Below are 17,536 nucleotides of genomic sequence, written 5' to 3' on the forward strand. Positions count from 1 at the left end.
GGAGCCTGAAAAGGTGTGAAAAATACGAGGAGCCTGAAAAGTCCTGAAAAATATAAGGGGCGTGAAAAGATGTGAATGATAGGAGGAGCCTGAAAAGGCCTGAAAAATACGAGGAGCCTGAAAAGGTGTGAAAAATACGAGGATCCTGAAAAGGTGTGAAAAGTTCAAGGAGCTTGAAAAGGTGTGAAAAATACGAGGAGCCTGAAAAGGTGTGAAAAATACGAGGAGCCTGAAAAGGTGTGAAAAATACGAGGAGCCTGAAAAGGTGTGAAAAATACGAGGAGCCTGAAAAGGTGTAAAAAATACGAGGAGCCTGAAAAGGTGTGAAAAACACGAGGAGCCGAAAAAGGCCTGAAAAATACGAAGAGCCTTAAAATGCCTGAAAAATACGAGGACCCTGAAAAGGCCTGAAAAATACGAGAGCCTGAAAAGGTGTGAAAAATACGAGGAGCCTGAAAAGGTGTGAAAAATACGTGGAGCCTGAAAAGCTGTGAAAAATACGAGCAGCCTGAAAAGGTGTGAAAAATACGAGGAGCCTGAAAAGGCCTGAAAAATACGAGGAGCCTGAAATGGCCTGAAAAATACGAGGAGCCTAAAAAGGTGTGAAAAATACGCGGAGCCTGAAAAGGCCTGAAAAATATGAGGGGCCTGAAAAGGTGTGAAAAACACGAGGAGCCTGAAAAGGCGTGAAAAATACGAGGAGCCTGAAAGTCCTGAAAAACACGGGAGCCAGAAAAGGCATGAAAAATATGAGGGGCCTGAAAAGGTGTGAAAAATACGCGGAGCCTGAAAAGGCCTGAAAAATACGAGGATCCTGAAAATGCGTGAGAAATAGGTGGGGCCTGAAAAGGTGTGAAAAATAGGAGGGGCCTGAAAAGGCCTGAAAAAATGAGGAGCCTGAAAAGGTGTGAAAAATACGAGGAGCCTGAAAACGTGTGAAAAATACGAGGAGCCTGAAAAGGTGTGAAAATTACGAGGAGCCTGAAAAGGTGTAAAAATACGAGGAGCCTAAAAAGGCGTGAAAAATACCAGGAGCCTGAAAAGGTGTGAAATATACGATGAGCCTGAAAAAGTGTGAAAAATACGAGGAGCTTGAAAAGCTGTGAAATATACGAGGAGCCTGAAAAGGCGTGAAAAATACGAGGAGCTTAAAAAGGCCTGAAAAATACGAGGAGCCTGAAAAGGCGTGAAAAATATGAGGGGCCTCGAAAGGTGTGAAAAATACGAGGGGACGGAAAAGGCCTGAGAAAATGAGGAGCCAGAAAAGGTGTGAAAAATACGAGGAGCCTGAAAAGGCGTGAAAAATACGAGGAGCCTGAAAAGGTGTGAAAAATACGAGGAGCCTGAAAAGGCGTGAAAAATACGAGGAGCCTGAAAACGTGTGAAAAATACGAGGAGCCTGAAAAGGCCTGAAAAATACGAGGAGCCTGATAAAGGCGTGAAAATACCAGGAGCCCTGAAAAGGTGTGAAAAAATGAGGGAGCCTGAAAAGGCGTGAAAAATACAGAGGAGCCTGAAAGGTTGTGAAAAATACGAAGAGCCTAAACGGGCCTGAAAAATACGAGGGGCCTGAAAAGGTGTGAAAAAAGGAGGAGCCTGAAAAGGTGTGAAAAATACGAGGAGCCTGAAAAGGCCTAAAAATACGAGGGGTCTGAAAAGGAGTGAAAAATACGAGGAGCCTGAAAAGGCCTGAAAAATACGAGGAGCCTGAAAAGGTGTGAAAAATACGAGGAGCCTGAAAAGATGTGAAAAATACAAGGAGCCTGAAAAGGTGTGAAAAATACGAGGAGCCAGAAAAGGTGTGAAAAATATGAGGAGCCTGAAATGCCCTGAAAAATACGAGTAACCTGAAAAGGTGTGAAAAATACAAGGAGCCTGAAAAGACGTGAAAACTACGAGGAGCCTGAAAAGGTGTGAAAAATACGAGGAGCCTGAAAAGGTGTGTAAAATACGAGGAGCCTGAGAAGGCGTGAAAAATACAAGGAGCCCGAAAATGCGTGAAAAATACGAGGAGCCTGGAAAGGTGTGTAAAATACAAGGAGCATGAAAAGGCCTTTAAAATACGGGAAGCCTGAAAAGGTGTGAAAAATACGAGGAGCCTGAAAAGGCCTGAAAACTATGAGGAGCCTGAAAAGGTGTGAAAAACCGGAGGAGCCTGAAAAGGCCTGAAAAATACGAGGAGCCTGAAAAGGTGTGAAAAATCCGAGTAGCCTGAAAAGGCCTGCAGAATACGAGGAGCCTGAAAAGGCCTGACAAATACGAGGAGCCTGTAAAGGTGTGAAAAATACGAGGAGCCTGAAAAGGCCTGAAAAATACGAGGAGCCTGAAAAGGCCTAAAAAATACGAGGAGCCTGAAAAGGCCTGAAAAATACGAGGAGCCTGAAAAGGCCTGAAAAATACCAGGAGCCTGAAAAGGTGTGAAAAATACGAGGAGCCTGAAAAGTTGTGAAAAATATGAGGAGCATGAAAAGGCCTGAAAAATACGAGGCGCCTGAAGAGGTGTGATAAATATGAGTAGCCTGAAAAGGCCTGAAAAATACGTGGAGCCTGAAAATTCCTGAAAAATACGAGTAGCCTGTAAGGTGTGAATAATCCAAGGAGTCTCAAAAGGTGTGAAAAATGCGAGGAGCCTGAAAAGGTGTGAATAATCCGAGGAGCCTGAAAAGGCCTGAAAAATACGAGGAGCCTGAAAAGGTGTGAAAAACCTGAGGAGTCTGAAAAGGCCTGAAAAGTACGAGGAGCCTGAAAAGGTGTGAAAAATCCGAGGAGCCTGAAAATGCCTGCAGAATACGAGGAGCCTGAAAAGGCCTGAAAAACATGAGGAGCCTGAAAAGGTGTGAAAAATACGAGGAGCCTGAAAAGGCCTGAAAAATACGAGTAGCCTGAAAAGGTGTGAAAAATACGAGGAGCCAGAAAAGGTGTGAAAAATACGAGGAGCCTGAAAAGTCCTGAAAAATAAGAGTAGCCTGAAAAGGTGTGAAAAATACGAGGAGCCTGAAAAGGTGTGAAAAATACGAGGAGCCTGAAAAGGTGTGAAAAGTTCAAGGAGCTTGAAAAGGTGTGAAAAATACGAGGAGCCTGAAAAGTTGTGAAAAATACGAGGAGCCTGAAAAGGTGTGAAAAATACGAGGAGCCTGAAAAAGTGTAAAAAAGGAGCCTGAAAATGCCTGAAAAATACGAGGAGCCTGAAAAGGCCTGAAAAATACGAGGAGCCTGAAAAGGTGTGAAAAATACGCGGAGCCTGAAAAGGTGAGAAAAATACGAGGAGCCTGAAAGGGTGTGAAAATACGAGAAGCCTGAAAAGGCGTGAAAATTATGAGGAGCCTGAAAAGGTGTGAAAAATACGAGGAGCCTAAAAAGGTGTGAAAAATACGAGGAGCCTGAAAAGGAGTGAAAAATAAGAGGAGCCTGAAAAAGCCTGCAGAATAAGAGGAGCCTGAAAAGGCCTGAAAAATACGAGGAGCCTGAAAAGGCCTGAAAAAGACGAGGAGCCTGAAAAGGCGTGAAAAACAGGAGGAGCCTGAAAAGGCCTGAAAAATACGAGGAGCCTGAAAAGGTGTGAAAAATCCGAGTAGCCTGAAAAGGCCTGCAGAATACGAGGAGCCTGAAAAGGCCTGACAAATACGAGGAGCCTGAAAAGGTGTGAAAAATACGAGGAGCCTGAAAAGGCCTGAAAAATACGAGGAGCCTGAAAAGGCCTAAAAAATACGAGGAGCCTGAAAAGGCGTGAAAAATACGAGGAGCCTGAAAAGGCCTGAAAAATAGCAGGAGCCTGAAAAGGTGTGAAAAATACGAGGAGCCTGAAAAGTTGTGAAAAATATGAGGAGCATGAAAAGGCCTGAAAAATACGAGGCGCCTGAAGAGGTGTGATAAATATGAGTAGCCTGAAAAGGCCTGAAAAATACGTGGAGCCTGAAAAGGCCTGAAAAATACGAGGATCCTGAAAAGGCCTGAAAAATACGATGATCCTGAAAAGGTGTGAAAAATACGAGGAGCCTGGAAAGGCCTGAAAAATACGAGGAGCCTGAAACGGCCTGAAAAATACGAGGAGCCTAAAAAGGTGTGAAAAATACGCGGAGCCTGAAAAGGTGTGAAAAATACGAGGGGCCTGAAAAGGTGTGAAAAATACGAGGAGCCTGAAAAGGCGTGAAAAATACGAGGAGCCTGAAAGGCCTGAAAAACACGGGAGCCAGAAAAGGCCTGAAAAATATGAGGGGCCTGAAAAGGTGTGAAAAATACGAGGAGTCTGAAAAGGCCTGAAAAATATGAGGAGCCTGAAAAGGCGTGAAAAATACGAGGAGCCTGAAAAGGCCTGAAAAATACCAGGAGCCTGAAAGGTGTGAAAAATACGAGGAGCCTGAAAAGTTGTGAAAAATATGAGGAGCATGAAAAGGCCTGAAAAATACGAGGCGCCTGAAGAGGTGTGATAAATATGAGGAGCCTGAAAAGGCCTGAAAAATACGTGGAGCCTGAAGATTCCTGAAAAATACGAGTAGCCTGAAAAGGTGTGAATAATCCAAGGAGCCTGAAAAGGTGTGAAAAATGCGAGGAGCCTGAAAAGGTGTGAAAAATAAGAGGAGCCTGAAAAGGTGTGAAAAATACGAGTAGCCTGAAAAGGTGTTAAAAATTCGAGGAGCCTGAAAAGGTGTGAAAAATACGAGGAGCCTGAAAAGATGTGAAAACTACGGGGAGCCTGAAAAGGTGTGAAAAATACGAGGAGCCTGAAAAGGTGTGTAAAATACGAGGAGCCTGAGAAGGCGTGAAAAATACAAGGAGCCCGAAAATGCGTGAAAAATACGAGGAGCCTGGAAAGGTGTGTAAAATACGAGGAGCATGAAAAGGCCTTTAAAATACGGGAAGCCTGGAAAGGTGTGAAAAATACGAGGAGCCTGAAAAGGCCTGAAAACTATGAGGAGCCTGAAAAGGTGTGAAAAATACGAGGAGCCTGAAAAGGCCTGAAAAATATAAGGGGCGTGAAAAGATGTGAAAGATATGAGGAGCCTGAAAAGGCCTGAAAAATACGAGGAGCCTGAAAAGTTGTGAAAAATACGAGGAGCCTGAAAAGGTGTGAAAAGTTCAAGGAGCTTGAAAAGGTGTGAAAAATACGAAGAGCCTGAAAAGGTGTGAAAAATACGAGGAGCCTGAAAAGGTGTGAAAAATACGAGGAGCCTGAAAAGGCCTGAAAAATACGAGGAGCCTGAAAAGGCCTGAAGAATACGAGGAGCTTGAAAAGGCCTGAAAAATACGAGAGCCTGAAAAGGTGTGAAAAATACGAGGAGCCTGAAAAGGCCTGAAAAATACGAGGAGCCTGAAATGGCCTGAAAAATACGAGGAGCCTGAAAAGGTGTGAAAAATACGAGGAGCCTGAAAAGGTGTGAAAAATACGAGGAGCCTGAAAAGGTGTGAAAAATACGAGCAGCCTGAAAAGGTGTGAAAAATACGAGGATCCTGAAAAGGCCTGAAAAATACGAGGATCCTGAAAAGGTGTGAAAAATACGAGGAGCCTGGAAAGGCCTGAAAAATACGAGGAGCCTGAAACGGCCTGAAAAATACGAGGAGCCTTAAAAGGTGTGAAAAATACGCGGAGCCTGAAAAAGTGTGAAAAATACGAGGGGCCTGAAAAGGTGTGAAAAATACGAGGAGCCTGAAAAGGCGTGAAAAATACGAGGAGCCTGAAAGGCCTGAAAAACACGGGAGCCAGAAAAGGCCTGAAAAATATGAGGGGCCTGAAAAGGTGTGAAAAATACGAGGAGTCTGAAAAGGCCTGAAAAATATGAGGAGCCTGAAAAGGCCTGAAAAATACGAGGAGCCTGAAAATGCCTGAAAAATACGAGGAGCCTGAAAAGGCCTGAAAAGGCCTGAAAAATACGAGGAGCCTGAAAAGGTGTGAAAAATACGCGGAGCCTGAAAAGGTGAGAAAAATACAAGGAGCCTGAAAGGGTGTGAAAATACGAGAAGCCTGAAAAGGCGTGAAAATTATGAGGAGCCTGAAAAGGTGTGAAAAATACGAGGAGCCTAAAAAGGTGTGAAAAATACGAGGAGCCTGAAAAGGTGTGAAAAATAAGAGGAGCCTGAAAAAGCCTGCAGAATAAGAGGAGCCTGAAAAGGCCTGAAAAATACGAGGAGCCTGAAAAGGCCTGAAAAAGACGAGGAGCCTGAAAAGGTGTGAAAAACCGGAGGAGCCTGAAAAGGCCTGAAAAATACGAGGAGCCTGAAAAGGTGTGAAAAATCCGAGGAGCCTGAAAAGGCCTGCAGAATACGAGGAGCCTGAAAAGGCCTGACAAATACGAGGAGTCTGAAAAGGCGTGAAAAATACGAGGAGCCTGAAAATGCCTGAAAAATACGAGGAGCCTGAAAAGGCCTAAAAAATACGAGGAGCCTGAAAAGGCGTGAAAAATACGAGGAGCCTGAAAAGGCCTGAAAAATACCAGGAGCCTGAAAAGGTGTGAAAAATACGAGGAGCCGGAAAAGTTGTGAAAAATATGAGGAGCATGAAAAGGCCTGAAAAATACGAGGCGCCTGAAGAGGTGTGATAAATACGAGTAGCCTGAAAAGGCCTGAAAAATACGTGGAGCCTGAAAATTCCTGAAAAATACGAGTAGCCTGAAAAGGTGTGAATAATCCAAGGAGCCTGAAAAAGTGTGAAAAATGCGAGGAGCCTGAAAAGGTGTGAATAATATGAGGAGCCTGAAAAGGCCTGAAAAATACGAGGAGCCTGAAAAGGTGTGAAAAACCTGAGGAGTCTGAAAAGGCCTGAAAAGTACGAGGAGCCTGAAAAGGTGTTAAAAATCCGAGGAGCCTGAAAAGGCCTGAAGAATACGAGGAGCCTGAAAAGGCCTGAAAAATATGAGGAGCCTGAAAAGGTGTGAAAAATACGAGGAGCCTGAAAAGGCCTGAAAAATACGAGGAGCCTGAAAAGGCCTGAAAAATACGAGGAGCCTGAAAAGCTGTGAAAAATACGAGGAGCCTGAAAAGGCCTGAAAACTATTAGGAGCCTGAAAAGGTGTGAAAAATACGAGGAGCCTGAAAAGTCCTGAAAAATATAAGGGGCGTGAAAAGATGTGAAAGATACGAGGAGCCTGAAAAGGCCTGAAAAATACGAGGAGCCTGAAAAGGTGTGAAAAATACGAGGATCCTGAAAAGGTGTGAAAAGTTCAAGGAGCTTGAAAAGGTGTGAAAAATACGAGGAGCCTGAAAAGGTGTGAATAATACGAGGAGCCTGAAAAGGTGTGAAAAATACGAGGAGCCTGAAAAGGTGTAAAAAATACGAGGAGCCTGAAAAGGTGTGAAAAATACGAGCAGCCTGAAAAGGTGTGAAAAATACGAGGAGCCTGAAAAGGCCTGAAAAATACGAGAATCCTGAAAAGGTGTGAAAAATACGAGGAGCCTGAAAAGGTGTGAAAAATACGTGGAGCCTGAAAAGGTGTGAAAAATACGAGCAGCCTGAAAAGGTGTGAAAAGTTCAAGGAGCTTGAAAAGGTGTGAAAAATACGTGGAGCCTGAAAAGGTGTGAAAAATACGAGGAGCCTGAAAAGGTGTGAAAAATACGAGGAGCCTGAAAAGTTGTAAAAAATACGAGGAGCCTGAAAAGGTGTGAAAAATACGAGCAGCCTGAAAAGGTGTGAAAAATACGAAGAGCCTGAAAAGGCCTGAAAAATACGAGGAGCCTGAAAAGGTGTGAAAAATACGAGGAGCCTGAAAAGGTGTGAAAAATACGAGGAGCCTGAAAAGGTGTGAAAAATACGAGCAGCCTGAAAAGGTGTGAAAAATAAGAGGAGCCTGAAAAGGCCTGAAAAATACGAGGAGCCTGAAATGGCCTGAAAAATACGAGGAGCCTAAAAAGGTGTGAAAAATACGCAGAGCCTGAAAAGGTGTGAAAAATACGAGGGGCCTGAAAAGGTGTGAAAAACACGAGGAGCCTGAAAAGGCGTGAAAAATACGAGGAGCCTGAAAGTCCTGAAAAACACGGGAGCCAGAAAAGGCCTGAAAAATATGAGGGGCCTGAAAAGGTATGAAAAATACAAGGAGTCTGAAAAGGCCTGAAAAATATGAGGAGCCTGAAAAGGCCTAAAAAATACGAAGAGCCTGAAAATGCCTGAAAAATACGAGGAGCCTGAAAAGGCCTGAAAAAAACGAAGAGCCTGAAAAGGTGTGAAAAATACGCGAGCCTGAAAAAAGTGAGAAAAATACCGAGGACCCTGAAAAGTGTGAAAACGAGGAGCCTGAAAAGGGTGTGAAAATACGAGGAGCCTGAAAAGGTGTGAAAATACGAGGAGCCTGAAAAGGGGTCTGAAAAATATGAGGAGCCTGAAAAGATCGGGAAAAATACGAGCAAGCCTGAAAAGGTGTGAAAAATACGAGGAGCCTGAAGAGGTGTGAAAAATACGAGGAGCCTGAAAAGTCGTGAAAAATACGAGGAGCCTGAAGAGGTGTGAAAAATATGAGGAGCCTGAAGAGGTGTGAAAAATACGAGGAGCCTGAAAAGGCCTGAAAAATACGAGGAGCCTGAAAAGGTGTTAAAAATAAAAGGAGCCTGAAAAGGCCTGAAAAATCCGAGGAGCCTGAAAAGGCCTGAAAAATACGAGGAGCCTGAAAAGGTGTGAAAAATACTTGGAGCTTGAAAACGCGTGAAAAATACGATTAGCCTGAAAGGCGTGAAAAATACGAGGAGCCTGAAAAGGTGTGAAAAATACGAGGAGCCTGAAAAGGCTTGAAAAATACGAGGAGCCTGAAAAGGTGTGAAAAATAAGAGGAGCCTGAAAAGGCCTGAAAAATCCCAGGATTCCTGTGCGCACGTGGAAAGGGAACCTTGGTCTCCCGCCTCAGATGGAGAGGCGGCCCAGTTGCCCTGCTAAGCCTCGAGGAGAATCCCGAGTTGTTCCTCGCAACTAGGCAGGAGTCCAGACGTCGCTGAACAAACACGTGGGTAGAAGGACCATGCCCCGTCATAAACTCCGAGAATATACCCTGTGTTCCCACGCCGCACTCGAGAAACCAATGAGACTTCCCCCTCGCAGGGAGATGAGACCCGATTCCCTTGCACTGCGTGCAGAGCAATTCCGTGTTGCACATCAACACATGAAAGGATCCTTGATTTCCTTGATGGCACTCCAGAGAAACCCCAAGAACACTGTTTCAAGGCTAGAGGGATCCTGAGGTCACTGTAGCAAAACGAAAGTGCTCCATGGACCCAAAATCAACTCGAGATGAGAGGTTAGTCCCTGGCTTCGACTCCAGAGGAATACCCCTTACCACAAGCACCTCAAGAGGAGGCTTCTCTCAGCTCTAGGTATGTGAGAGGGAACCCTGAGTTTGCGGCCTCAAATGGAATGGACACCGCGATGCCCTGACTCGAAATAAGGCCGGATATCCCTGCAGTGACTGGAATGCAGGCTCGTCTTGCATCTCCTAAGATGAAAGGATGTCTGAATCCCCTGTGGAGACCACAGAGAAAGACCTAGTTCCCCACCTCATCGCGACCGGAGGCCTCACATCCTTTGAAAACTCCAGAGGGACGCGGAGATCAGTGCCTCCAAAGGAGACGATGCTGACTCCTGTGAAGCTTGTTACAGTCCGCCAAGCATTCCTGTGGCAAGTGGGAAAGGGACCACTTGGTCTCCCGCCTCAGCTGAGAGGGCGCGTCTCAATTGCCCTTGCCAAGCCTCGAGGGAGAATCCCGAGTTTGTCCGCCTCACAACTAAGGCAGGAGTCTGACGTGGCTGAACAACACACGTGTGGTGGAAGGGCATCCTGTCGTAACTCGAGAATATACCACAGGTTCCCGCCGCAACTCGAGAAAACCATAGAGACTTCCCCCTCGCCGCGAGATGAAAGGCCCGGATTCCCCTGCACTGCGTGCAGAGCAACTCCCTGTTGCATATCACACAAGAAAGGAGCCTTGATTTCCTTGATGGCACTCATCATTTTTCAGACCTTTTCGTGCTCCTCCTATTTTTCACACAATTCGTGCTCTTCGTATTTTTCAGAATCTCTCATGATTCTCGAATTTCTCAGACCTTTACATGCTCCTCGTATTTTTCACACCTTTTCAGGCTCCTCGTATTTTTCACACCTTTTCAGGCTCCTCGTATTTTTCACACCTTTTCAGGCTCCTCGTATTTTTCACACCTTTTCAGGCTCCTCGTATTTTTCACACCTTTCAGGCTCCTCGTATTTTTCACATCTTTTAAGGCTCCTCGTATTTGTAACACCTCTTCAGGCTCCTCGTAATTTTCACGCCTTTTCAGGCTCCTCGTATTTTTCACACCCTTTCAGGCTCCTCGTATTTTTCACACCTTTTCAGGCTCCTCGTATTTTTCACACCTTTTCAGGCTCCTCGTATTTTTCAGGCCTTTTCAGGCTCCTCGTATTTTTCACACCTTTTCAAGCTCCTTGTATTTTTCACACCTTTTCATGCTCCTCCTATTTCTCAGACCTTTTCATGCTCCTCGTGTTTCTCAGACATTTTTATGCTCCTCGTATTTTTCACACCTTTTCATGCTCCTCGTATTTGTCACACCTTTTCATGCTCCTCGTGTTTCTCACACCTTTTCATGCTCCTCTTATTTTTCACAACTTTTCATGCTCTTCACATTTTTCACACCTTTTCCTGCTCTTCATATTTTTCACACCGTTTCATGAGCCTCGTATTTTTCAGACCATTTCATGCTCCTCGTATTTTTCACACCTTTTCGTGCCCCTCCTATTTTTCAGACCTTTTTCTGCGCTTCACATTTTTCACACCTTTTCGTGCTCTTCATAATTTTCAGACCTTTTCATCCTCTTCATATTTTTAACACCTTTTCATCCTGCTCGTATTTTCACACCTCTTCATGCTCCTCGTATTTTTCACACATTTTCATGCTCCTCGATTTTTCACACCTTTTCCTGCCCTTCGTATATTTCACACCTTTTCATGCTACTCGTATTTTTCACACCTTTTCATGCTCTTCATATTTTTCACACCTTTTCGTGCTCCTCATATTTTCACACCTTTTCAGGCTCCTCATATTTTTCAGGCCTTTTCAGCCTCCTCAAATTTTTCACACATTTTCAGGCTCCTCGTATTTTTCACAACTTTTCAGGCTCCTCGCACTTTTCACACCTTTTCAGGCTCCTCGTATTTTTCATGCTTTTTCAGGCTCCTCGTATTTTTCAGGCCTTTTCATGTTCCTCGTATTTTTCACACCTTTTCAGGCTACTGGTATTTTTCACACCTTTTCAGGCTCCTCATATTTTTCAAAACTTTTCAGGCTCCTCGTATTTTTCAGGCATTTTCAGGCACCTCGTATTTTTCAGGCCTTTTCATGCTCCTCGTATTTTTCAGGCCTTTTCTGGCTCCTTGTATTTTTCACACCTTTTCTGGCTCCTCATATTTTTCACACCTTTTCAGGCTCCTCGTATTTTTCAGGCCTTTTCAGGCTCCTCGTATTTTTCACACCTTTTCAGGCTCCTCGTATTTTTCACAGGTTTTCAGGATTCTCGTATTTTTCAGGCCTTTTTAGGCTCCTCGTATTTTTCACACCTTTTCAGCCTCCTCGTATTTTTCACACCTTTTCATTCTCCTCGCAGTTTTCACACATTTTCAGGCTCCTCGTATTTTCCCACATTTTCAGGCTCCTGGTATTTTTCACACCTTTTCAGGCTCCTCGCATTTTTCACACCTTTTCAGGCTCCTTGGATTACTCACACCTTTTCAGGCTACTCGTATTTTTCAGGAATTGTCAGGCTCCACGTATTTTTCAGGCCTTTTCAGGCTCCTCATATTTATCACACCTGTTCAGGCGCCTCGTATTTTTCAGGCCTTTTCATGCTCCTCATATTTTTCACAACTTTTCAGGCTCCTCGTATTTTTCACACCTTTTCAGGCTCCTGGTATTTTTCAGGCCTTTTCAGGCTCCTCGTATTTTTCACGCCTTTTCAGGCTCCTCATATTTTTTAGGCCTTTTCAGGCTCCTCGTATTTTTCAGGCCTTTTCAGGCTCCTCGTATTTTTCACACCTTTTCAGGCTCCTCGTATTTGTCAGGCCTTTTCAGGCTCCTCGTATTCTGCAGGCCTTTTCAGGCTCCTCGGATTTTTCACATCTTTTCAGGCTCCTCGTATTTTTCAGGCCTTTTCAGGCTCCTCGGGTTTTTCACACCTTTTCAGGCTCCTCGTCTTTTTCAGGCCTTTTCAGGCTCCTCGTATTTTTCAGGCCTTTTCAGGCTCCTCTTATTCTGCAGGCCTTTTCAGGCTCCTCTTATTTTTCACACCTTTTCAGGCTCCTCGTATTTTTCAGGCCTTTTCAGGCTCCTTGTATTTTTCACACCTTTTCAGGCTCCTCGTATTTTTCACGCCTTTCAGGCTAATCGTATTTTTCACGCGTTTTCAAGCTCCAAGTATTTTTCACACCTTTTCAGGCTCCTCGTATTTTTCAGGCCTTTTCAGGCTCCTCGGATTTTTCAGGCCTTTTCAGGCTCCTTTTATTTTTAACACCTTTTCAGGCTCCTCGTATTTTTCAGGCCTTTTCAGGCTCCTCGTATTTTTCACACCTCTTCAGGCTCCTCATATTTTTCACACCTCTTCAGGCTCCTCGTATTTTTCACGACTTTTCAGGCTCCTCGTATTTTTAACACCTTTTCAGGCTCCTCGTATTTTTCACACCTTTTCAGGCTCCTCGTATTTTTCACACCTTTTCAGGCTCCTCGTATTTTTCACAGGTTTTCAGGATTCTCGTATTTTTCAGGCCTTTTTAGGCTCCTCGTATTTTTCACACCTTTTCAGCCTCCTCGTATTTTTCACACCTTTTCATTCTCCTCGCAGTTTTCACACATTTTCAGGCTCCTCGTATTTTCCCACATTTTCAGGCTCCTGGTATTTTTCACACCTTTTCAGGCTCCTCGTATTTTTCACGCTTTTCAGGCTCCTCTTATTTTTCACGCCTTTTAATGCTCATCGTATTTTTCACACCTTTTCAGGCTCCTCGTATTTTTCAGGAGTTTTCAGGCTCCGCATATTTTTCACACCTTTTCAGGCTCCTCGTATTTTTCAGGCCTTTTCATGCCCCTCATATTATTCACACCTTTTCAGGCTCCTCCCTTTTTTCACACCTTTCCAGGCTCCTCGTATTTTTCAGGCGTTTTCAGGCACCACATATTTTTCAGGCCTTTTAATGCTCCTCGTATTTTTCAGGCCTTTTCATGCTCCTCGTATTTTTCAGGCCTTTTCAGGCTCCTCGTATTTTTCAGGCCTTTTCTGGCTCCTCGTATTTTTCATACCTTTTCAGGCTCCTCGAATTTTTCACTCATTTTCAGCCTCCTCGTATTTTTCACACCTTTTCATGCTCCTCATATATTTCACTCCTTTTTATGCTCCTCCTTTTTTTCACACCTTTTCATGCTCCTTGTATATTTCACTCCTTTTCATGCTCCTCCTTTTTTTTCACACCTTTTCATGCTCTGTGTATTTTTCACACCTTTTCACGTTCCTCGTATTTTTCACGAGGAGCCTGAAAAGGCCTGAAAAATACGAGAACCCTGAAAAGGCATGAAAAATACGAGGGGCCTGAAAAAGCGTGAAAAATACGAGGAGCCTGAAAAGGTGTGAAAAATACGAGGAGCCTGAAAAAGTGTGAAAATTATGAGGAGCCTGAAACGGCCTGAAAAATACGAGGAGCCTGAAAAGGTGTGAAAAATACGAGGAGCCTGAAAAGGTGTGAAAAATACGAGGAGCCTGAAAAGGTGTGAAAAATACGAGGAGCCTGAGCCTGAAAAGACGTGAAAACTACGAGGAGCCTGAAAAGGTGTGAAAAATACGAGGAGCCTGAAAAGGTGTGTAAAATACGAGGAGCCGGAGAAGTCTTGAAAAATACAAGGAGCCCGAAAATGCGTGAAAAATACGAGGAGCCTGGAAAGGTGTGTAAATACGAGGAGCCTGAAAAGGCCTTTAAAAGACGGGAAGCCTGAAAAGGTGTGAAAAATACGAGGAGCCTGAAAAGGCCTGAAAACTATGAGGAGCCTGAAAAGGTGTGAAAAATACGAGGAGCCTGAAAAGGCCTGAAAAATATAAGGGGCGTGAAAAGATGTGAAAGATATGAGGAGCTTGAAAAGGCCTGAAAAAAACGAGGAGCCTGAAAGGTTGTGAAAAATACGAGGAGGCTGAAAAGGTGTGAAAAGTTCAAGGAGCTTGAAAAGGTGTGAAAAATACGAGGAGCCTGAAAAGGTGTGAAAAATACGAGGAGCCTGATAAGGTGTGAAAAATACGAGGAGCCTGAAAAGGTGTAAAAAATACGAGGAGCCTGAAAAGGTGTGAAAAATACGAGCAGCCTGAAAAGGTGTGAAAAATACGAGGAGCCTGAAAAGGCCTGAAAAATACGAGGATCCTGAAAAGGTGTGAAAAATACGAGAAGCCTGAAAAGGCCTGAAAAATACGAGGAGCCTGAAAAGGTGTGAAAAATATGAGGAGCCTGAAAAGGTGTGAAAAATACGTGGAGCCTGAAAAGGTGTGAAAAATATGAGCAGCCTGAAAAGGTGTGAAAAATACAAGGAGCCTGAAAAGGCCTGAAAAATACGAGGATCCTGAAAAGGTGTGAAAAATACGAGGAGCCTGGAAAGGCCTGAAAAATACGAGGAGCCTGAAACGGCCTGAAAAATACGAGGAGCCAAAAAGGTGTGAAAAATATGCGGAGCCTGAAAAGGTGTGAAAAATACGAGGGGCCAGAAAAGGTGTGAAAAATACGAGGAGCCTGAAAAGGCGTGAAAAATACGAGGAGCCTGAAAGGCCTGAAAAACACGGGAGCCAGAAAAGGCCTGAAAAATATGAGGGGCCTGAAAAGGTGTGAAAAAAACGAGGAGCCTGAAAAGGCCTGAAAAATACGAGGAGCCTGAAAAGGTGTGAAATATACGAGGAGCCTGAAAAGGCCTGAAAAATACGAGGAGCCTGAAAAGGTGTGAAAAATACGAGGAGCCTGAAAAGGCCTGCAGAATAAGAGGAGCCTGAAAAGGCCTGAAAAATACGAGGAGCCTGAAAAGGCCTGAAAAATACGAGGAGCCTGAAAAGGTGTGAAAAACCTGAGGAGCCTGAAAAGGCCTGAAAAATACGAGGAGCCTGAAAAGGTGTGAAAAATCCGAGGAGCCTGAAATGGCCTGCAGAATACGAGGAGCCTGAAAAGGCCTGAAAAATACGAGGAGCCTGAAAAGGTGTGAAATATACGAGGAGCCTGAAATGGCCTGAAAAACACGAGGAGCCTGAAAAGGCCTAAAAAATACGAGGAGCCTGAAAAGGCGTGAAAAATACGAGGAGCCTGAAAAGGCCTGAAAAATACCAGGAGCCTGAAAAGGCGTGAAAAATACGAGGAGCCTGAAAAGGCCTGAAAAATACCAGGAGCCTAAAAAGGTGTGAAAAATACGAGGAGCCTGAAAAGGTGTTAAAAATAAGAGGAGCCTGAAAGACCTGAAAAATCCGAGGAGCCTGAAAAGGCCTGAAAAATACGAGGCGCCCGAAAAGTTGTGAAAAATACGAGGAGCATGAAAAGGCATGAAAAATATGAGGAGCCCGAAAAGGTGTGAAAAATACGAGGAGCCTGAAAAGGCGTGAAAAATACGAGGAGCATGAAAAGGCCTGAAAAATCCGAGGAGCCTGAAAAGGTGTGAAAAATACAAGGAGCATGAAAAGGCGTGAAAAATACGAGGAGCCTGAAAGGAATGAAAAACACGAGGAGCCTGAAAAGGTGTGAAGAATACCAGGAGACTAAAAAGGCCTGGAAAATACGAGGAGCCGGAAAAGGTGTGAAAAATACGAGGAGCATGAAAAGGCCTGCAGAATACGAGGAGCCTGAAAAGGCCTGAAAAATACGAGGAAAAGGTGTGAAAAATACGAGGAGCCTGAGAAGGTGTGAAAAATATGAGGAGCATGAAAAGGCCTGAAAAATACGAGGCGCCTGAAGAGGTGTGATAAATATGAGGAGCCTGAAAATTCCTGAAAAATACGAGTAGCCTGAAAAGGTGTGAGTAATCCAAGGAGCCTGAAAAGGTGTGAAAAATAGTAGGAGCCTGAAAAGGCCTGAAAAATACGAGGAGCCTGAAAGGCGTGAAAAATACGAGGAGCCTGAAAAGGTGTGAAAAATACGAGGAGCCTGAAAAGGCCTGAAAAATACGAGGAGCCTGAAAAGGTGTGAAAAATACGAGGAGCCTGAAAAGGCCTGCAGAATAAGAGGAGCCTTAAAAGGCCTGAAAAATACGAGGAGCCTGAAAAGGCCTAAAAAATACGAGGAGCCTGAAAAGGTGTGAAAAACCTGAGGAGCCTGAAAAGGCCTGAAAAATACGAGGAGCCTGAAAAGGTGTGAAAAATCCGAGGAGCCTGAAATGGCCTGCAGAATACGAGGAGCCTGAAAAGGCCTGAAAAATACGAGGAGCCTGAAAAGGTGTGAAATATACGAGGAGCCTGAAATGGCCTGAAAAACACGAGGAGCCTGAAAAGGCCTAAAAAATACGAGGAGCCTGAAAAGGCGTGAAAAATACGAGGAGCCTGAAAAGGCCTGAAAAATACTAGGAGCCTGAAAAGGCGTGAAAAATACGAGGAGCCTGAAAAGGCCTGAAAAATACCAGGAGCCTGAAAAGGTGTGAAAAATACGAGCAGCCTGAAAAGGTGTTAAAAATAAGAGGAGCCTGAAAGACCTGAAAAATCCGAGGAGCCTGAAAAGGCCTGAAAAATACGAGGAGCCCGAAAAGTTGTGAAAAATACGAGGAGCATGAAAAGGCATGAAAAATAGGAGGAGCCCGAAAAGGTGTGAAAAATACGAGGAGCATGAAAAGGCGTGAAAAATACGAGGAGCCTGAAAAGGTGTGAAAAATACTAGGAGCTTGAAAAGGCGTGAAAAATACGAGGAGCCTGAAAGGCGTGAAAAATACAAGGAGCCTGAAAAGGTGTGAAAAATACGAGGAGCCTGAAAAGGCCTGAAAAATGCCGAGGAGCCTGAAAAGGCCTGAAAAATACGAGGAGCCTGAAAAGGTGTGAAGAATACCAGGAGACTAAAAAGGCCTGAAAAATACGAGGAGCCGGAAAAGCTGTGAAAAATACGAGGAGCATGAAAAGGCGTGAAAAATACGAGGAGCCGGAAAAGGTGTGAAAAATACGAGGAGCATTAAAAGGCCTGAAAAATACGAGGAGCCTGAAAAGGTGTGAGAAATACGAGGAGCATGAAAAGGTGTGAGAAGTACGAGGAGCCTAAAAAGGTGTGAAAAATACGAGGAGCCTGAAAAGGCCTGAAAAATACGAGGAGACTGAAAAGGTGTGAAAAATACGCGGAGCCAGAAAAGGCCTGCAGAATAGGAGGAGCCTGAAAAGGTGTGAAAAATACGAGGAGCCTGAAAAGGCCTGAAAAATACGAGGAGCCTGAAAAGGTGTGAAAATTCGGAGGAGCCTGAAAAGGCCTGTAAAATACAAGGAGCCTGAAAAGGTGTGAAAAATCCGAGGAGCCTGAAAAGGTGTGAAAAATATGAGGAGCCTGAAAAGGCGTGAAAAATACGAGGAGTCTGAAAAGGTGTGAAAAATACGAGGA

The sequence above is a fragment of the Cervus canadensis genome, chromosome 14 (genome assembly GCF_019320065.1).
Source record: "Cervus canadensis isolate Bull #8, Minnesota chromosome 14, ASM1932006v1, whole genome shotgun sequence".
NCBI lineage: Eukaryota > Metazoa > Chordata > Mammalia > Artiodactyla > Cervidae > Cervus > Cervus canadensis.